Genomic DNA, 21,198 nt, shown 5'->3' with positions numbered 1-21,198 from the left:
GAGTGGCAGTGGGACCCCCTCTCCCCCACTGATCCCATCCCTCAGCGTTCCTGCCTCCGATTAGGCCCACACCACATTGGCATTGCCTAATGCCTAGCGGGCAATGCCAAGGTGCCCCCACCGGGCATTGCCACTTTGCCCCTTGGACAATGCTAGGGGGCCATGCTGGTACTGTCAAACTGGCAATTCCCAGGGTGCACTCTCCCTTACCTCTGACCTCCTGGGGAGGCCTCCATGTCCCATGTTCACTCCAGCAGGGTCAGGCCACCAGATCTCCACAAGTGGGGAGCTATTGTAAACCCCTCTGGAGTGAAATATTTCTGACAGAGGGGGAGACACTATGGGGCCCGGAGTCTTCAGTCCTGGTTCAGTCTGCTAACCACATTCACATCAGCATTTTAATAACCTGTACAGCTCCGCACTAATATCTGGCATGGAGCTGACGGCGTCGGACATACGGTAGCCGGAGACTCACGGAGTCCATGGCACCCAGCGGGAAGCCCGCTAAAAGGCCTCCACTTGAATCTCCTGGCCCATTGCATGACTAAAGCAGTGCGCTACAGGTTGGGAGAACTGCCCTCAAAATGTTTCTTGTGGTGTCAAAGCATAAGGATAATTCATTACTTTGGTAAAGGGAATATCGCTTCAGTAGAAACAACTCTTTGTTACTGCTGTTTCGGTTTCCCCTTTTCTGACTTTCTACAGTAACTCTGCATTGGGTCTTCAGCCATGGGAATTGTACAATGCATAACAGTGTAGAACCCAATGACCTGAGCTACATATTCACAGAATTTACTCCACTTGACTAGCTGCTTCTCTGCGTAGTTATTGCTATTACACAAGTAATTAGCATGTATTACAGAATCACAATTTCTAATTGGCTTAGATACGTTCTTGTGTCTAGAGAAACTAAAGCTCAAATCATCAGAAACCAAGGCACAAAAACTCCAAAGTTGATGAAAATTTAATGGAGGTGATGACCTAACTGTTGGGAGACTATTAATCAAGAAACTCAGCTAATGTTCTGGGGACCCAAGTTTAAATTCTGTCATGACCGATGGTGGACTTTGAATTCAATTAAAAAAATCTGGAATTAAGAATCTACTGATGACCATGAAACCATTGTCGATTGTGGGAAAAACCCATCTGGTTCACTAGAATCCTTTAGGGAAGGAAATCTGCTGTCTTTACCTGGTCTGGTCTACATGTGATTCCAGACTCACAGCAACGTGGCTTACTCCCAACTGCTCTAGAGCAACTAAGGATGAACAATAAATGCTGGCCCAGCCAGCAATGTGGGGGCCTAATGAATGAACCTAAAAAAAATTGTTTGTAGCAAACTGACCAGGTATACCATTAAGCAGAGATTTTCCACATCAGGCCTGCTGGGGGTAAGGCAGTGCACAAACTAGGAATCTCGGAAAGTCACTGTGAAAGTTAAATGCTCTATAGGTGAAATTTGATTGATGGAGGGCATTGAGAAGGTGGATACAGAATTGTTACATCTCCTCTCTGATGGCATAATGAATTACTGGAGTCATTGACAGTTTCTGTTCCATTGCTACTCTCCTCTTTGTCCTGCTGCTCCTCTTTGTACATCAGAATTTCTTATCATAGAATAAAGAATCACAGAATCCCTACAGTGCAGAAGAGACCATTGGGCTCATCAACTCTGCACCAACTCTCCGACAGAGCATCTTACCTCAGCCTTCCCCCCGCCCTATTCCCATAAACCCATACATTTCCCATGGCTAATCCATCTAACCTACATATCTTGGGTCACCAAGGGACAATTTAGCATGGCTAATCCACCTAACCTGTATATCTTTGGACTGTGGGAGGAAACTGGAGCACCTGGAGGAAACCCACGCAGACATGGGGAGAATGTGCAAACTCCACACAGGCAGTGACCCAAGGCTGGAATTGAACCCGGGTCCCTGAAGCTGTGAGGCAGCAGTGCTAACCACTGTGCCATCATGCCACCCATCTTCTTCCACTTTGGCCCCCAGGATGATGTTTCTAACCAGGATAACACTGAACATTATACATCTGGAAGCACATTATTATGTTCCTTCAAACTTTATTCAGGTTCTTCTGCAGAATATCCCAAGACCTGCCCAAGTTCCTGAAATACTGCTCCAGCAAGATTAGCTGAGTGAAGCAAGCACCTCATTTTATTTAATTTTCAGCTGCTATCCTTGTACACTGCAGAGGTATTGTAAATGAAGCCAACAGTTACTAAGCTTAATCACCCAGCAGTAAGCTTGCCTTAATGAGTAAAGTATTAATGGGATTGGGGACTGTCTTAAAGTGAAAACATTGTGATAGCCGCCTGGGAACTTGTATAATCTTGTGGGAATCATTACAATTTAGTTGGACATTCACAGAATGGAATGCTTTGCAATTCATATTGGTAATGGCATTGCAGAACGAAGCACCAAAATCACAATGTGTAAAAAAGTGGCTTGCATTTACAAAGGGGAAGGAGGGTTATTTTTTGCTTCTGTTTTCAGGGGTAAGATTGGCAGAAGGAGTGAGGAATCCCATGGGAATCCCACAGTGCAGTTCAGTCCGACAATATTTCCTGTTCCGATTGACAATGTTCCTCACCAATGACATAATGGGAATTCTAACATTTAACATTTAGAATGTGTTTGAATATAGTTATAAGATCTTTACATCTGATAGGTCCCTCCCCATTAGATTGTGAATCATGACAGGTTCCCCCCGCGACATGCACCTTGAGAGCAGAGCATGCCAGAGGTGGAAAAGTGAGTACATCCTCTATGGGGAAGAGGTTCATGCCCGGGCAATACTCTGGCACTGCCCCAACACTGCACTGCCAAGGGGCAATGCCATGGTGTGGTCCTGAGGCAGTGCCAGGATGCAGTGCCAGGTGGCAGTGCTGCGGGCATTCAAAGAGAGTGACAGGATTCAATACCAAGGAGCAGTGTCAGGGGGCAGTGCCAAGTGTCCCATGGTGGGGGGGGTGTTAATTGGGTGGGCATTCTGCAGGGGGGGGCGGGTGCAGTTCCATGGAGGAGGGGAGAGGCTCCAGTGGGGGTGTGGTTCTATTTTGAATTTCTTTTACAAACTAAGTTGCTGGGAGGCATGCTCAATCAGAGTCCACCCAGCCAATGTGATGTTCTGGGATCCATCCTAAACTTTTTGTTCTAAGTCCCTAAAACTTCCACCTACTATACTGCTCTGTTTAAAGATGAGAATAATTCACCCAGTATCTTTCACACAATAACAGGATGTCCCAAATTGCCTGATATCCAAATTGGTTCTTTTGAAGTGTAGCCAATGTTGTAATATAGGAAATGTGGCAGCCAATGTGTGCAGAGCAACCTCCCACAAACAGCAATGTGATCATGACCAGATAGTGGCAGAGTTTCCCAGGAGTGGTAATTATCTGCCCTGCTCAAACTTTTCATCCATCTCGACACTCCTGCCCATTTCATACTGGGGTCCCCAAGCCCAATGTTGCCAGAAATGTGAAGCGAATCATTATAAAAACACTACAGTGCTAAAGGAGGCCATTCAGCCCATCGAGTCCCACCTCAGGACTATCCCCACAACCCCACATATTTACCCTGCTAATCCCTCTAACCTACACATCCCGGGATACTATGGACAATTTGACATACCCAATCAATCTAACCCGAACATCTTTGGATTGTGGGAGGGAACCAAAACACCCAGCGGACACCCATGCAGACACGGAGAGAAAGCAAAACTCCACACTGAAGGAGGATTCTTTTGGAGATTTTCCTTTGGAAAATTTCAGCAAATCGCAATGGGAAACTAGGGACGTGGTCCCTTCTTTTAGCCCCTTTACTGGTGCAGTCTGAATGTTAATCAATGAATAATTGATTAATGAGTGAATGGGTAGGGGGATAGTTGGGTGAATTCAATGGGTGAGGTGCTTGGATGCTGGGGTGGCAGATGGGTGGATCTGTGAATAGGCGGACTGGGTATTAGTCCGATTGGGTTGTGAGGGGTAATCAAGTCAGGGGTAATTCAGAAGGGGTGATCAATGGGTACTCAGGTGGTCAAGCGGGCTGGTGAAGGAGTCAGAGGTTTAATCAGGTGGTTGGATTGGGTTGGCAGATGGTCAGGGGTATTGGATGCGGGCCAGGGATGCAGGGGAGGTCAGTTGAGGAGTTAAGCCAAGGGTGGACTTTCCCACTCTGTGAACAGAGTGCTGGCTGAGGCGAGAAAACCAGAGTGCTGCTCTCCATCAACACAGCCGAGTTTTCTCTCCAGATACACCAGCAATCTGGAGGCGCAGCCCACGTCATCATGCTGACAGTACGGGGCCTGATAGACCCAGCAACAACGACACCATAGAGTTGGGTGCCGTTTTTAAAGGGTGTCTCGATCTGCACTGAAAAATATACTTCCCTCCCCTATCCACGGATATGTGGTACCCCCCCTCCCCACACCTCCACCATATGTACTGGTGCAAGCCCCCCTCCCCATGGATATGGGGAAGCCACACCTCGCATGCTCTTGGCTAACTCCCTCCTCCACGGATAAGGGGAACACCCCCACAAGTACCAGGATAATTGTCCCCTCACAGATAAGGGGAACACCCATGATGGAGCTCTCCAGAGGGCCCACCTCTGGCAGTACCACCCTGTAGTGACACAAGACATACCGAGGCATACCCGTTCCCCCCAGGCAATTCATTTAACTGTGTGTCCCAGCGAATTACCACCAACTGTTTTTTACAAAGCAACAGTAAACATCACCAGTGTGACATATCCAGCTAAGTAAGTCGGATCTGTCTGACTCTAACTCAGAGTCATAGACATTTGCAGAAGGTCTCAGGGAGCATGGACATTGCCCATCAGAATTTTCTGGACAATTCGCATGGAGATCAGATTATCAGGACTTCCCAATAAGTATCTTGGATCGCCATCTACTCTCTGATGGTACAGAGACCAGAGAATTTAGGCTAATCTGTTTTCATAATGTTCCTCTGGGTGCTCTTATTCCCTCCCACAATCCAAATATGTGTAGGTTAGGTTGATTGGCCAAGCCAAATTGGCCCTTATGGTCCCAAGTTGTGTAGGTTAGGGGGATTAGTGGGGTAAATGCATGGAGTTACAGAGATGGGCAGGATAGATACAGACAAGGGATGGGCTTGATAAGATGCTCTGCCAGAGAATTGATTTAATGGGCTGAATGGCCACCTTCTGCATTTTAGGGTTTCTATGATCTGAGAAGGCAGGTGAGGCCTCCTTTTAACATTTCACCTGAAAGGTGTCACCTCTAACAGTGTTGAATTCCCTGTAGTGGAACGTCAGCATTGACTTTGGTGCTGGGGTCGATTTGCTCACTGGTGACACTGCCACCAGTTTCAGCCATGGCTGACATGTTTAGAATTTTTAATCAATTGGGTCTTTACAAATCGTGCCACTGATTCATTCCACAACACTCTTATATTCATTGTAATTAGAGAAAGAGATTAAGTTATTTTAACTGAGCTAGCAGGTGCCATTTGTTTTATAGATAAATTGACAAATGTGGCAAATGTTGTCATTGGTACTCTGAAATGATCCAGGGGCATAAGCATTCATAGTTGCTGTAACGTTTATATCCACTGGCCCCACTGTAGGCTATGGATGAGATTAGCTTTGAGAAACTTTGCAGCACAACTCAGTTACAGATTCAGCTGGCAATACAGCTGACATAGTATTCCGACATATTGAGGCAGATGCCCCTTTCCCTGTAATGACAAAGAGGTGAGGAGCTGCAGAGCCTTTCTGGGACAACATTGCCTGCCTGGAATCTTCCTCTCCTCTCCCCAAAACTGCACCACTAAAGATAAATGTCCATGAGGAAAGCCACTGTGATAAAATTGCTGAGATCAGAACAAGGACTGTTGTGGCATAAATGTTGCCATTAAAGTATCCTAACGGCTACCATCCAGAAGGACAAGAGCAGCAGATACCGGGGAACATCACCTGGAGGTTCCCTAAGTCACTCACCATCCTGACTTGGAAATATATCATCGTTCCTTCACTGTCGTTGGATTACAATACTGGAATTACCCTCCTGAACAGTGCTGTGCGTATGCCTGCACCTCAGAAGTTCAAGAAAGCAGCTCATCACCACCTTCTCAAGGGCAACCAGAGATGGGCAATATATTCTGGCCCACATCCCGTAAATGAATAAATTAAAAAACTAGGTGAAAAGAAGAATGAACACAAAAACGGTATAAGTTTTCTTTCCAGACTACAGACTCCTTAAAAGCACTCTCCTCAGTATGTCAAGCTGTAGTAACCCACTCAATCCATTTTACATGGATGGCTAAAGTAACCTGAGATGTCCCAATAGGAAGGTTTAGAGATAGCATGACGGCCCATTACTACAATACTTGGGGCTCATTAATGTATTAAACTTGGTGGAAGAGGCCAGAGGGAAATACTACCAGAAAATTACCTGGGAAGCAAAATAATTTGAATCAACAATGCAGGAATCCACCCAAATTTCAGTTAGTTTCATCCCATTTATGCATATTCTTTGAGGAAAAACAGATTGGAAAATGAAGTCCATTATTAAACCAATTAGTATAATTAAGATTACTGAGCTAACCAGTCACCAATCTCCAGGGTAACTCTTGATACTTGGCCACGAATAAAAATGATAATGTCGGACTCATTTCAGAGCAAGGTGGAATGAAGAGTTCAGGTACATTTTGTTCCCTTTGTTTTATAGTTAGGTAAACCCATATAATCTTGTGAAAATATCACAATGCAGTGCGATGCCAGGTTTTTTGTTAAACAGACTGAAAGATCAAAGAATTTATATTCAAGTATTTGCTGTTAACTGGACCACAATAATATGTTTTGCTTTTCCATGCTTGAGAGACTATATAAAGATTGATTTGATCTCCCTATGTTGGTGTGGGGATATCATCTCTTGTGGTAAGGAAACATTAACAACTCATGCAGATTTCTTCCAGAATGCCCATTTTTCTTTAACATTAGATAAATCATCTAACATAGTTGTGGGCACTAAAGTGTACATTTGATTGCAGTTCACTGGAGTTCCAGTCCTTTAGTTTTTCAAACATTCATCTGTTTTTATTTGCTGACAACTTGTGTTAGTTTTTTTTTAAAAGGGCTAAATCAGTTTTAAGATAACGAGAAAGTGATGGGCATTCGAATCCTTTCAGTTTTACGTTCGGCTTCTGGACCCAATCTGATTAGAAGTCTCACTCCAATTTCAGGCTAATGATCATTGTTACTATCATGAAAGCTGAGGCAGAATATTTGCCCCCTTATGGGAGAGAGTGGGCAGTATGCAGGCATGTGGCAGTGAAAATTCACTCACTAACCAATGTGACCATTTGCTGACTCCATCTTGCCACAAGTCATTTTCCCAGAGAGGGACATTTCCAGTCAGCTTTGGGCTTCCCACAGCATTGAGAATTAACTAACTATTTTTTAAAATTCATTCTTGGAACATGCATATCGCTGGCTGGACCAGCATTTAATGCCCATCCCCATTTGAACTGCGTGGCTTGCTAGGCCATTTCAGAGGGTCACCCACGTTGCTGTGGCTCTAGAGTCACATATAGGCCAGACCAGGTTAGGACAGCAGATTTCCTTCCCAAAAGGACATTAGCGAGCTAGATGGGTTTTAGCCACAATCAACAAGGGTTTGAGGGTCATCAGTAGATTCTTAATTCCAGATTATTTTATTGAATTGAAATTCCGCCATCTGCCATGGCAGGATTTGAACCTGGTTTCTTAGAACATTAGCTGAAATTCTGGATTAATAGCCTAGCGATAATACCACAAGGCCATTGCTTCCCCTAAAACTGCCTGAAGATGGCCTCCCAGTGACAGATCCGGTGGGGGGACAGCACTCCAGGAGGGTCTCCACACCTGCTTGGTCACAGCTCTGACTGCATGTTACCCTGTACATGGGCCATCCTTTCACAATGGTGGCCTGGCTGCTGTTACCATTTTTTAAAATTTTCTAAGTTTTGAAAGTGGTGAGAAGGCATCTCAAGATGGAGGCACCTTCTATCTCTTACCTGAAACTGCAGGGAGCTGCTCCTATTTGTCCGATCAGCTTAGAGAGTCAATCCAGCATTCATTGGATAACATGTTTGCATTCTGGCAACTAATTGACCAGTTCAGAGGAAATCACTGCCTCATGACTGTTCCCCATAGGAACACACATTGGACCCTGATAGTGGGGTTCCTACCCAAAGTCAAAATACTGCTCTTGGTAGAGAATGTAGAAGGTGGAGTTATCTTATGACTCTATAGTTTTGTTTTGACTTCAACAGGTTCATTAAGGCAATAAAATCCTAATCAGCAGTGAATCAATTCTTTGGAAGTTGATATCTGTCACTCCGTATTGACGTACCTCAGTATTTGCCTGCCTGCATTTTCTACATGAGTTGAAACATCAGCAATACATCAATAAGGAAAGGTTTTCGCCATAAGCAACACCGCAAATGTTTGCCTGAGCTTGTTGTAAAAGAGGCAGAGCGTTCATAGAGATGCTACAGAACCTTGATAAGTCCTAAAATCAGAAATCTACGGAATTGTATCTTCCACTTAATTCATGGATATGGATTAAAGCACCATTTTTTATTAATTCAAGCAAGGTGGGCTTTGATGCCCAGGACATTTACTGCCTGCCCCTAATTGCCCTTGAGAATGTGGTGGTGAGCTGCCTTCTTGAATCATGCATGCCCATGTGGTATAGATGCACCAACAGTGCTTTTAGGGAGGGAATTCCAGGATTTAGATTCAGCGACAGTGAAGGAACAGTGATATATTTCCATGTCAGGATGGTGAATGGCTTAGAGGGGACCTTCCAGGTGGTGATGCTCTCATGTATCTTCTATTCTTGCCGTTCTTTGTGATAGCAGTCATAAGTTTCAAAAGTGCAGTCTACAGAGCTTCAGTGAGTTCCTCCAGTGCATCTTGTACGTAAGAACATAAGAAAACATAAGAAATAGGAGCAGGAGTAGGCCATCTAGCCCTTCGAGCCTGCCCCGCCATTCAATAAGATCATGGCTGATCTGAAGTGGATCAGTTCCACTTTCCTGTTTTCTCTCCATGACCCTTAATTCCCTTGTCTATCAAAAACCTACCTACCCGTGACTTAAATATATTTAGCGAGGTGGCCTCCACCACTTCAATGGGCAGAGAATTCCAGAGATTCACTACCCTTTGAGTGAAGAAGTTCCTCCTCAACTCCGTTCTAAACTGCACCCGCCCCGCTTATCTTGAGGCTGTGCCCTCTAGTCCTGCTGTCCTTTCTAAGCGGGAAGAATTTCTCTACTTCTACCCTATCCATCCCTTTCATTATCTTATGTGTCTCTATAAGATCCCCCCTCATCCTTCTAAACTCCAACGAGTACAAACCCAGTCTATTTAGTCTCTCTTCACAGTCCAACCCCCTCATCTCCGGTATCAGCCTAGTGAACCTCCTCTGCACTCCCTCCAAGACCAATATATCCTTGCGCAAGTGCGGTGACCAAAAATGCACACAGTACTCCAGCTGCAGCCTCACCTGTACCCTGTACAGTTGCAGCAAGACCTCCCTACTTTTATATTCTATCCCCCTCGCTATAAAGGCTAGCATTCCATTCGCCTTCTTGATCTTGTAGATTTGCACACTACTGCCACTCTGTGCACTGGGGGCAGAGGGATTGAATGTTTGTGGATAGGGTGTCAATCAAGCAGGCTGCTTTGTCCTGAATGGTGTTGAGCATCTTGAATGTTGTTGAAGCTTTGCTCTCCAGGCAAGTGGAGGGTACCCCATTCCACTCAGACTTGTGCCTTTTAGATGATAGACAGGCTGTGGGGAGTCAGGAGGTGAGTTACTCATTACAGGATTCCTAGCCTCTGACCTACTTTTGTAGTCACAGCACTTATATGGCTAGTCATGTTCAGTTTCTGGCCTAGGTTACCCCCAGGATGTTGATAGTGCAGCATTCAGTGATGGTAATGCCATTGTGTGTCAAAGCCTGATGTTAGATTCTCTCTTGTTAGAGATGATCATTGCCTGCCACTTTAATGGCATAGATGTTACTTGCCACTTGTCAGTCCAAACTCTTTCAGTATCTGGGGAGCTGTGAATAGTGTTCAACATTCTGCCATCTTCGACGAACGTCCCTACTTCTGACCTGATAATGGAAGGAAGATCAATGATGAACCAGCTGATGATGGTTGGATCTGGGGCACTAGCCTCAGGAACTCTTGCAGTGAAATCCTGGAGCTGAGATGCTTGACCTCCAATAATTACATATCTTGGTATAACTCCAAGCAGCACAGAGTTTTTGTCCATTGATAGGAAAAAGAGCGCAAAGAGAGTGGCAGAAACACAGGATGAGAGAAGTGAAGAAAACAGTAGAGACACAAAATAAAGAGCACAGGAGAGCAGTGGTTACAGTCCATAAGAGAGTGGGGGAAGGGCAGCAGAGACACAGGATAAAAGGTTGGAGAAAGTGGCAAAGATGAAAGAACGTGAAGAAAGCGTAGAGACACAGGATAAAGAACATAGGAGAGCAGTGGTTACATAGGATAAAACAGTGAGAGGAGGGCGGCAGAGACATGATAAAAGAGTGCGAGGAGAGTGGCAGAGACACAGGATGAAAGAGTGTGAAGAGAGCAGTCGAGACACAGGATAAAGAACACAGGAGGGTAGTGGTTATACAGGATAAGAGAGTGGGAGGAGAGCGGCAGAGACACAGGATAAAGAGCATGAGGAGAGCAATGGTTACACAGGATAAAGAGCACAGGAGAGCAGTGGAGACACAAGATAAAAGAGCACAATTATATTATCGATGAAAGAATTAAAAACCAGTTAAAATCTCTTTAAAAAGTAAATTAAAAACTAATTTAAAAAAAGGGATGGAGGGCCAGGCACTGTACTGTACCTGCATGATGTAGGAACTGACAGACCCATTGTGGTACTCAGTAAGTGTTGGTTTCTCGGGGAACTGTGGCTCAAAGTTGAGAAAATGGAGTCTGAGCTTCAGGGAGTGGGGGGAGATACCTGAACACTGTATTTCAGGATGCAGCCCTTAGATTAACTATCTTGAATTTAGCCAGTGGTCAGAAACAGGAGGGTTTGACTGTGAGTGAGGAAGGTAGAAGGATCCAAGGGATCACACTGCAGGAGCCTCAGCCCTTGTCCCTGTCCAAACAGGACTGAGATATTTGTTCCTTGTGTAGATGAGAGAGGAGACTGTAGGAAAGATGAGAAAACTGACTGCAGCATTGTGGTACTGCTGTTAAAGTGGAGGGGGAAGAAAAGACAAATTTACCTGTAGTTGGGTATAGTATAGTCAGTGGAGTAGGCACAGTTCTCTGTAGCCTGAATCGAGAATCTCAAAGGTTCTCGTGCCAGGGTTTGGGACATATCCTCTGGACTGGAGACATACTTGCAACATGAGGGTGAGGATCTACTGGTCATGGTCCACATAGGCACCACCAACATAGGTAGAACAAGGAAAGAGGTTCTGTGCAGGCAGTTTGAGGAATTTGGTACTAAATTAAAGAACAGAAGCTCCAAGATTATAATCTCTGATTATTACCTGAGCCACATGCAAATTGGCAAAGAGTACATAAAATTAGGGAGATGAATATGTGGCTCAAAGAACGTTGTGGGAGAAGTAGATATCAGTTTGTGGGACATTGGCATCAATACTGGGGAAAGTGGGGCTGTACTGTTAGGGTGACCTACATCTGAAACATGATTAGACCAGTGTTCTTGCGGATCATATAACTGGGGAAGTAGAGAGGGCTTTAAATTAAAGAGTGATGAGAGTATTTATTTGTTTGGAAAATTAGGAAGTCAAAGTTAAAGGTAGAAGTGCAGGTGAGTATTCAGTCTGAGTGTCAACAGAAAACTAAAGGTACGGACAGATCATATGAACATTACATTACACCAAGTACTCATACAAGAACCCTAACTAGGAGGGGGAAGGGTTCCAAGAATGGAGGGTTTAAATAAATCAAGGGTATATGAGGAAGCAATAGCATAGGATAGCGAGAGGGAACTTGACTGTCATAGTGTGAAAGGCCGGGGCAAGAACGGTAAACAAAAATATACAATACGGAGCAACTCCAGAGTTGTAAACAACTGTAAAAAATCAAAGCGAAATGTACTTTATCTAAATACTTGAAGAATTTGCGACAAAAATTGAAAACTGGCTGCCACATAGAGAACAGAGAGTTGGAATAAATGTGTCCTTTTCAGAGTAGGGAGCTGTAAGTAATGGACTACCACAGAGATCAGTTCTTGGCCGGCAATGGTTCACAATTTTTATTAATGACCTGGAGAAAGGAACAGACTGCAAGGTTTCCAGGTTTACCAATGATGCAAAGGTAGGTGGAAGCATATATTTTGATGAGGATATTGTGATTCTGCAATGGGATATAGATAGTCTGGGTGACTGAACGAAAACCTGGCAAGTAGAGTTTAACGTGGGGAAGTATGAGTTCATGCAATTTGGGAGGAGGAGCCAGTGGCACAGTGGAATCGATGGCACAGGGGTTAACACTGCTGTCTCACAATGTTAGGGATCACGATCTGATTCCTGTCTAGGGTGACTATTTGTGTGGAATTTACATGTTCTCTCTGAGTCTGCATGGATTTCCTCTGGATGCTCCGGTTTTCTCCTACAGTGCAAGTTAGGTGGATTTGCCATGCTAAATTACCCCTTAGTGTTCATAGATGTGTAGTTTAGGGTCATTAGCAGGTAAATACGTGGGGTTATGGGGATAGACCCTGGGGGAGATACTCTGTCAAAGAGTCAGTGCAGATACAATGGGCCGAATGGTCTCCTTCTGTGCTATAGGGATTCCATGATTCTATGATTCACTGAAAAGGCAAATTATTATCTAAATGGAGAGACTGCAGGTGACTGAAGTACAAAGGGACCTAGGTGTCCTACTGCATGAATCACAAAAACCTAGTTGGCAGGCTCAACAAGGAGTTAAGAAAGCAGACATTTTGGCCTTTATTGCAAAGGGGTTGGTGTTTAAAAATAGGGAGATTTTGTTGCAATTGTGCAGGTTGTCGGTGAAGCCTCACCTGGAAAACTGCGTACAGTTTTGGTCCCCTTACCTTAGAAAGGACACAGTAATATTGGAGGCAGTCCAAAGGGGATTCACCAAGCTAATTCCTGGAAAGAGAGGGTTGTTCTATCAAGAGCCACAAAATAATCTGGGAGTGTATTCTGTAGCATTTAGAGAAGTGAGAGGTGATCTTATTCAAACCATCTTGGGGGGGCTTGGCAGGGTAGGTGTTTTTACTAGTTGGAGAGTCTCAAACAAGGCGACAAAGCTACAAAATAAAGGGCCGGATATGTAAAACAAGTGCATAGAAATTTCTTCTCATAAAGGCTGCTGAATTTCTAGAAGTCTCTGCCCCAAAGGGTAGTGGAAACTGGATCACTCGAAGTATTCAAAGTGGAGGTGGATAAACATTTGATAGATCAAGGAGTAGAGGGCTTTGGAGAAATGGCACAGAAAAGGCCAGCATAGATCAGCCACAATTGTATTGAATGGCGGGGCAGGCTTCAAGGGCTGGTGGCCTGGTCCTGCTTCTATTTCTTGTGATCTTGTGAGTCTAGTTTTGCCAGAGCTTCTTGATGCCACATTCAGTGAAATGTAGCCTTGATGCGAAGAGCAGTCACTCTTGCCTCTCCTCTGGAGTTCAGACCTTTTATTCACGTTTGAACGATGTGCAGCACCTATGGTTATTTAGGGAAATGGTGCCTGAAGATGTCATCTTCTGAAACCCAAGCCACAAAGATGCTTGAACTGATCATAGATCCGAATATTCCTACTTTGGGTCATTCCAAAATGCCTTGGAAGATCTGATGGTAATTAGCCTTTCTTCAATGCAATACCACATCATAATATCCCGAGACTCTGTTATAGCACTCAGCTGTGTTTTACATTAAATTTCAGGATGGACATTTAGGTAGAAAGATTTCTAAGAAAATGTCTGTTTCCTAAGGATAATAGACATTAGCAGTCACAGTAAAGGGCCTCTAAGGTCTTGTTGTACTCCACAGATATGGGAATAGTTATCATTCAGTCAGGATAGCAATTATGTGAAATGTCATTTCCCACATGCTTAAGTTGAGTCAGATCTTGCTGTGCAATCTTGACCCAGAGCAGAGTTTTAATTACCATATATTGGCCAGAATTTTATTGCCCCGCCTGCCATGGGAATTGAACGGAGCGAGGGGTGGACAATGGAAAGATCTGTTGATCTTGGGCAGGATTTTATGGTTTTGGGATGAGCGAAGCTGTAAAATCCCATCCATTATCTATTATCGTATTGGCTATTTTCACCTTCCATGTCACTTGCTTCCACCCCTCACCTAGCTCCGCTGTCACTGAAACCATTCTCATTGTCATTGTCTCTAATATTCTCTGTGTTAATCCTGTCTCTTCTACCCTCCATAAATTCCAACTTATCAAAGCCTCTGCTGTTGCATCCTGACTGGAAAATCTCACTTGGCAATCACCCTATTCCCTCTGAAGTACATGTCCCTTCACAGCTCCCATCCTATCTCTGTATCTCTTCTGGTGTTAAATCTCCTCTGTTTTCCTTCGGTTATCTCTTTGACCTTGCAAACAATCTTCTCTCCCTTCACTCCAACACTAGTGACACAGTTTTCAGCTGTTTCAAGCCTGCTGTGTAGGATTCCCTCCTTAAATGCTCTCCAATTCTATCCCCACTTTCCAAACATCTAAATCTCCTCTAAACCTATCTTTTTGACCCCGCTTTTTGATATTTATTGTCCTTAGTTACCTATGGTGCAGCTTTGACTTTTTTCTTCATGATAAAAGTACTGTATAAATGCAAGTTGTCATAGCTCTTACCTTCAGCTATATGGAGACTAAAGGAGATCTCCAACTGTTGCTGTTTATCCTCTACACTGAAGATTTAAATGTATTTCATTTTGGCATTTTGCTGATTTTTATACTGTACCCTATGTTGTTTATTGTATCTCCCTAAGCATCAGCTTAAATCAACCCTTGATGATGGTGGACATGCCATCAGAAAATGGAATCGCTGACCTTGTGCATCCAATTCACAGCACAAATATATTGCACAGCATGATGCTGGAGGGAAGCTGAACACTGTGCTGGAGGTATGAGGTTTGATTTAAATTTAAAATTTACTGAAGTCCGAACTTCAGGGGAGACTAAATGCCATTTTAAGTAGACCCTCTGAAAATGGTCCAGGGCTGCTTTGGTATATCTATTAAAGCATGTTTGCTGTTTTTGCCAATTGGAGAGTTTTCGAAGTCTTGTTTCTTTGGCAGTGAAAATGTCTCTGTTTGTACATTAAACATTCTGCATAGGTTTTATTCCCCTGTTCATTGTTGCCTTTTTGTTGGAAGCCTACATTTGGCAGACATACTTCTTTGCAATCTGTGGTATGACTGTTGTAGTGCAAGCTCTAGCCAATAAACAGGGAGGATGGGAATCCCTTTGAGTTTCCATGATGTTAAATGAATCAAATGAGGATGGCGTGTTCAGGTCCAACAACATATCTTGGGGCATGTTCACTCCTGACTATACCATGAGTATCTGTGCTTATAGGTCAGGCCACTCCTGTTCATGTACATTATAGGATAACTTCCATTGTAATCTCTGCCAGGTAAGCCAGTCTGTTGTTCATTCCTGTATTAAGCAAACATGTGCCTGACACCATGGGAAACATATTTATCACTTTTCTAATTAAAAGGAGACACCAATTAGAAAGGCACAGAATGTTTAGCACCTGCCATGCTTTCCACTAGTCCAGGACATGGTAGATGGAAACCATGTGACCATTATTGCTCCACATATAAAATACACCTAACATTCCTCCTCTTATATTGGAGAAAACAAAAACACATAAATACAATAAATCTTGTAGGAAAAAAACAAAATGTTGAACATATAAAATTAAAAGCACATTTTTAATGAGTTGACAAACATGTGTACCAGACAAAAAATAATATCTTTATTCTTTCAAGATCATTAATTTTACTTTTACATCTCCTAATTTTTTTTATAAAAGGAAAATTAAATTAAAATTAGAACTTAAAATGAAAACATCAAAGATTAGCCCAAAATTTATTCATCCAAATCTAACCTTCAACCATCGCAATTCACAAAGGTACTCTTCCACCCACTTCATGATATCCAACTTGTTAATTTTTCAAAGAAGCATTTGTTTGAATTTTTTCCTGCATCCCTCTCACAGTCAATTGACATGGTTGCCTACACCCCTGACCAACCAAACCTGTGGCTTCCAGCCTCCCTGCTCTATCTTGTTGACAACAGTTCGGTTTGGCATTATCTCTCCTTAATCCCTTTCAGTTGGTGCTGGCAAGATCCTTCCTTTACCACCCAAATTATTCTTCCAGACTCTGCATTTTACTCCCAGCTTTTGATACCTACCCTTTCCCCTTTCCTTCAATTGCCTTCCATTCCTCCAGCCAACCGCCATCAGTTACCGCCGACCTCCACTAAGGAAATGTTCCAGAAACACAATGTTAGCTTCTACATGTACACTGTCGGTATCCTGCTCTATCTCATCACCACCTATTTTCACTCCTCTATTGCCTCTGATTATTCATGTTGCTGAACACCATTCAGTATTGCATGAGAAGACATTTCAGAATGCCTACAGAATCATAGAATGCCTACGGTGCAGAAGGAGGCCATTCAGCCCATCGAGTCTTACCCAGGCCCTATTCTCATAACACCACACATTTACCCTACTAATCCCCCTGACACTAGGGGCAATTTAGCATGGCCAATTAAACTAACCCACACATCTTTGGACAATGGGAGGAAACTGGAGCACCCATGCAGATATGGGGAGAACATGCAAACTCTGCACAGAAAGTTACCCAAGGCCAGAATTGAACCTGGGTCCCTGGCACTGAGAGCAGCAGTGCAAATCATTGTGCCATTGTGCTGCCCTTATCTCCAATAAATATTTGGTAAGATGAAAACCACTGTCTTTACTCCCTGCTACAAACTCCATTTCATTGTAATACACATTCTGATATTGTAATGTGAGGATAAGGCATTTCACTCCAGATATGATTCTAATGACACATTAGGGATCTTTTATAAAAATAAACTCTATTTAACAATACGGTTTAACTTTAACAAATGAATCAGTTTCACATTTAACATTTGAATAATACTTAAACATGACAAGATACAATTCTTACCTGCTAATCTATCTCCATTAATTCCAATTCAAACAATATTCCTCTTATAGACTTAAAATTCCTCTTCAAAATCAGTTAGCAAACAACACAAATGTACATCATATCCTACAATTCCCAGAACACTTCTGGAGACAGAGAGAGAGAGAGACAAAGAGGCATATCTTGCTCCTTTCAAAACCTGGCAGAAGCTGCCTGCTTTTCCCTGTAAGCTTAGCTCCTCCCCTTAAACACATGACTTTGTTAATCAACTTAATAAAAACCCTAATCTGAAACTGCAGGGGAAAAACCAATAAAACAAAAATACATGAACTCAGATTAAAATAAATACATCCCTAGCTAATATCGATCATTAGGCTGAATTGTCAGCATGTAAGTTGCCTGTTTTGTGGACAAATCAGCACCATGTAAATCAGAGCTGAATGTTAAACATACCCCTCACAAGAAACATAATATAAATATATACCTTCGAGGCACAGTATCATTACACTAGTCAATCCTATTTCTACTGGGGTCCAACAGATAATTCATCAAACTGGATACCTCCCTGTCCTTCAGATGCTCCCAACACAAATAATAGACATTGCAACCTCTGTACACTGTTGGCAGGAAGTCCAACTCTCATGGCAGATCATGTCTAGAAATGCACAATAAAAATAAAACCTAATTTGCATCAGGAATGCCAAAAAATGGATGCAAAGAGAAATGTTGCTGTTTATGAAACCAGCTCTCCCAGATTACTCTTTAATGGAATAACCCATATTATAATAATTTGTGCAAGATGCCCCTTCACCAGGAAGGGATTATTTAGGCAAATGTTGTTCTTTGCTGCTTTTGGCTTCATGATTGTCTATTGACCAAAATTCTGAACAATGTACATCGTTGTAAAGCATCCCAGGCTATTTAGTGTTCTCTGTAATTTGTGGGTCATCAAACCTCTTGTGCCTGGTTGGTAAAGACTTTAAGGATTTGTTTTGTGGTCATTTTCACTTGTACATAGAACCATTGCTGTTAAATGCTCCTGGTACAATAATGGTCAAATGATTTGCTGTACATTGTATCAAATTATTTTAGATGCATCACACATGTTGTAAATCTAATTTAAACCTATTAATTGTTGATTTTGCATTAAGTTAAGTGAGTCGCAATAAAATGGTTTTGTTCATTATGTAATGCATCTCCTCTGTACATTTGCACGCTACAAATAGCCCTAAACCATACATGACGCAATTGCTAGGAAAAGATTACTTAACCTAAAGCAATGGTAGATAACATATTGGTCAATGCATCAACCATGTTTTTAATACAAATAATCAACCATAGTTCCTATGGTTCAGGCAATCTATTATTCAATTATTAAAATGTGTAAAGCTTTGGATCGTTTAATGTGCACTTGAAGTATAACTCATATTAGCTATAATTAGATTAACATACATAATTAAGTCTAGACAATTAAGCTGTACATCAAGCTCTCCAAAAAGACATTTGTTTTATGATATATTTTTGCCGTCACTGTAAGTCCTAGTCTGTAGTTTAAAATTTGCTATTTTTAAAATGAATGTCAGAATGCCCTCATTGAATAGCAACAGAAATTCTTTCTAATTGATATTAATTTGACCATTTTTAATTCCCAAGGTGATCATTGTCTTCTTAATTGTGCTACTTGATTTTAGAATAAATCAAGGTCACATTTGAAGCATACATTTATAAAGCAAATTGGCATTACTTATTTATATCTTTTTTTCAATTCTTTAAATGAAACCACTTTGAGGCAGTTCTAATATGTGTACAGTTACACACAAGTGGGGATAGAACCTTGATTTATTGCAAAAGCAAGAAGATTGTGCCCATGTTGCTGAAGTCTTTTGACAACAGTGCAGTTGATCAATTTGCAAAGCTGTTATGAATATAAGAATGGGCCTTTTTAGTGAGGCTCCGGCACAGTGTCACAACAAAGCACCTCATTAGTCGCAGGCAGGAACAGGAAGATTATTTGCTACGTAACAGATTCTGCAGCAACCAATTTTGGGGGGGAATTATTATCAACCACATCTTCAGCCAAGGATCCCCCCACTTTATGCACCTAACACAAAAAAGGGTGTACAAAGTGTCCTGGTATCTGGCCCAGTTCATGTAGGCTTATTATGTGAGCGTAAATATTTGTCACTGCTTATTATTTTGCATCTCGTTGCATTTTGCTCCATGCATTGTTTGATTCAGCATTTTTACATTGATTTTTCCCTGAATGTAGTTGCTATTTTCAGTTGCTGCTGTCATTTGACTTGCAACATACAAAGTTGTGAGGGCGTGTGCTGCTTTGGGAGGACTGAACATGCTGCATATTTAAGATGAGGACGTTTTTTGCGAGGAGCCACAAATGCAACGGCACCAGAGGCATTTTGTTTACACCTTGGGCCTGGATAGGATGTGAAGCTTCCACCAGCAGGCAAAACCCCCTCAAGTGCAAAACTATGCCAGGAATCCTTGTATCAATTCCATGGCCTGCAGAAAAAAATACAACAGCCTTTATTCAGCTGGTATCTGACCAAAAATCATCGTTATGCACATGAGTGCTCACCATCTAGGAAGCAGCAATATGGCTCAACTTTGCTTTCCTTGTTGTGCCAGAGTACCTTTTCTCCATTTGGAAACTGGTGAAAGTGAGCCGTTGCTACACTGTTGAAAGCAACCTCCCAGCAAAATCCTCTACCTGCGCTTTTACTTGAGTTAGCCCGCAGCTTTGAGCCACCGTTCCTTTGGTGCACGTCCTTAATCAAGATGTCCAAACTCTTCAAGAACAAGGACGGCGGTGATTCCGACATGTTTTCACTTTGCCATGGTGAGAAATGAAGCATGAAATTCATCTTGGAAGCCAGTGCAAATTAATTTGGCAGCCGGCTTTACACTTTGCCCAATTGAAGTCAAAGGAAAGAAAAATCAGGGAGCATAAAAGAAGCTGGCCAATTCACTGTCTGCAGTTTTACTCTACAACAAGACTAGTTTGCCCCCAATTAGTTTCTATACCACCATCATAACTAATGAGCTGTAATTATTGAGAGCTACAGCCTTGCTGAATCTTACACTCCCAAGCCAGTGTGCTGCAGGCTATTCGTTCTAAACAAGTTTTTCAGTCGCCTATTCAAAGTGAAGGGATTGGGTTCCTGTTGAAAAATTTGGCATAGCCTGCCCTGTGAAATTTTGGTGCCCTGGAGATTGCCACTTTACAAAATTGGCACTGAAATGCATACATCCTAATTACATTTGCTGCGACCAGATTTTTGCATTTGCAATTTACTGAAGTCATCAAGGTCAAGATCTCAGGGATCTGCAGCTCCCGACCACCTCAGAGGGGGTAATTTTATAATGCAAACCCACATCTGTCGGTAGCACATTGAAGATTTGGATATATGCTGTGCAAGGTCTCTGACCGTTATTCCAAAATGTGAGGAAAAATAAACACAGTGCATGTGTGGATTTCTAAGACCTGTTCCCAGTGATGGAAGCTGTTGATAATAGAAAATGAGTTGAGGAGCAATATGTTCTAATGAGCTAAGGGAGGAATTTGAATCTCATTTTTCCATAATGATTAAATGTCAAACTTTGCTCAGAATCGAAGGTGGAGACATATAGAAACATAGAAACTAGAAGTAGGAATAGGCCATTCAGCCCTTCGAGCCTGCTCCACCATTCATTTTGATTATGGCTGATCATTAAATTCAATTTAGGACTACAGGGCACAGCCTCAAGATAAAGGGGCGGTGGTTTAGAACGGAGTTGAGGAGGAACTTCTTCACTCAAAGGGTGGTGAATCTCTGGAATTCTCAGCCCGTTGAAGTGGTGGAGGCTGCCTCGCTAAATATTTTTAAGATGCGGGTTGATGGTTTTTTGATAAGCGAGGGGATTAAGGGTTATGGGGAGAGGGCGGGAATATGGAACTGAGCCACGACAGATCAGCC

The sequence above is a fragment of the Carcharhinus amblyrhynchos genome, chromosome 4 (assembly GCF_965287045.1).
Source record: "Carcharhinus amblyrhynchos chromosome 4, sCarAmb.v2.hapA, whole genome shotgun sequence".
Taxonomy (NCBI): Eukaryota; Metazoa; Chordata; class Chondrichthyes; order Carcharhiniformes; family Carcharhinidae; genus Carcharhinus; species Carcharhinus amblyrhynchos.
The sequence above is the reverse complement of the archived record's forward strand: the minus strand, read 5'-3'. Positions refer to the sequence as shown.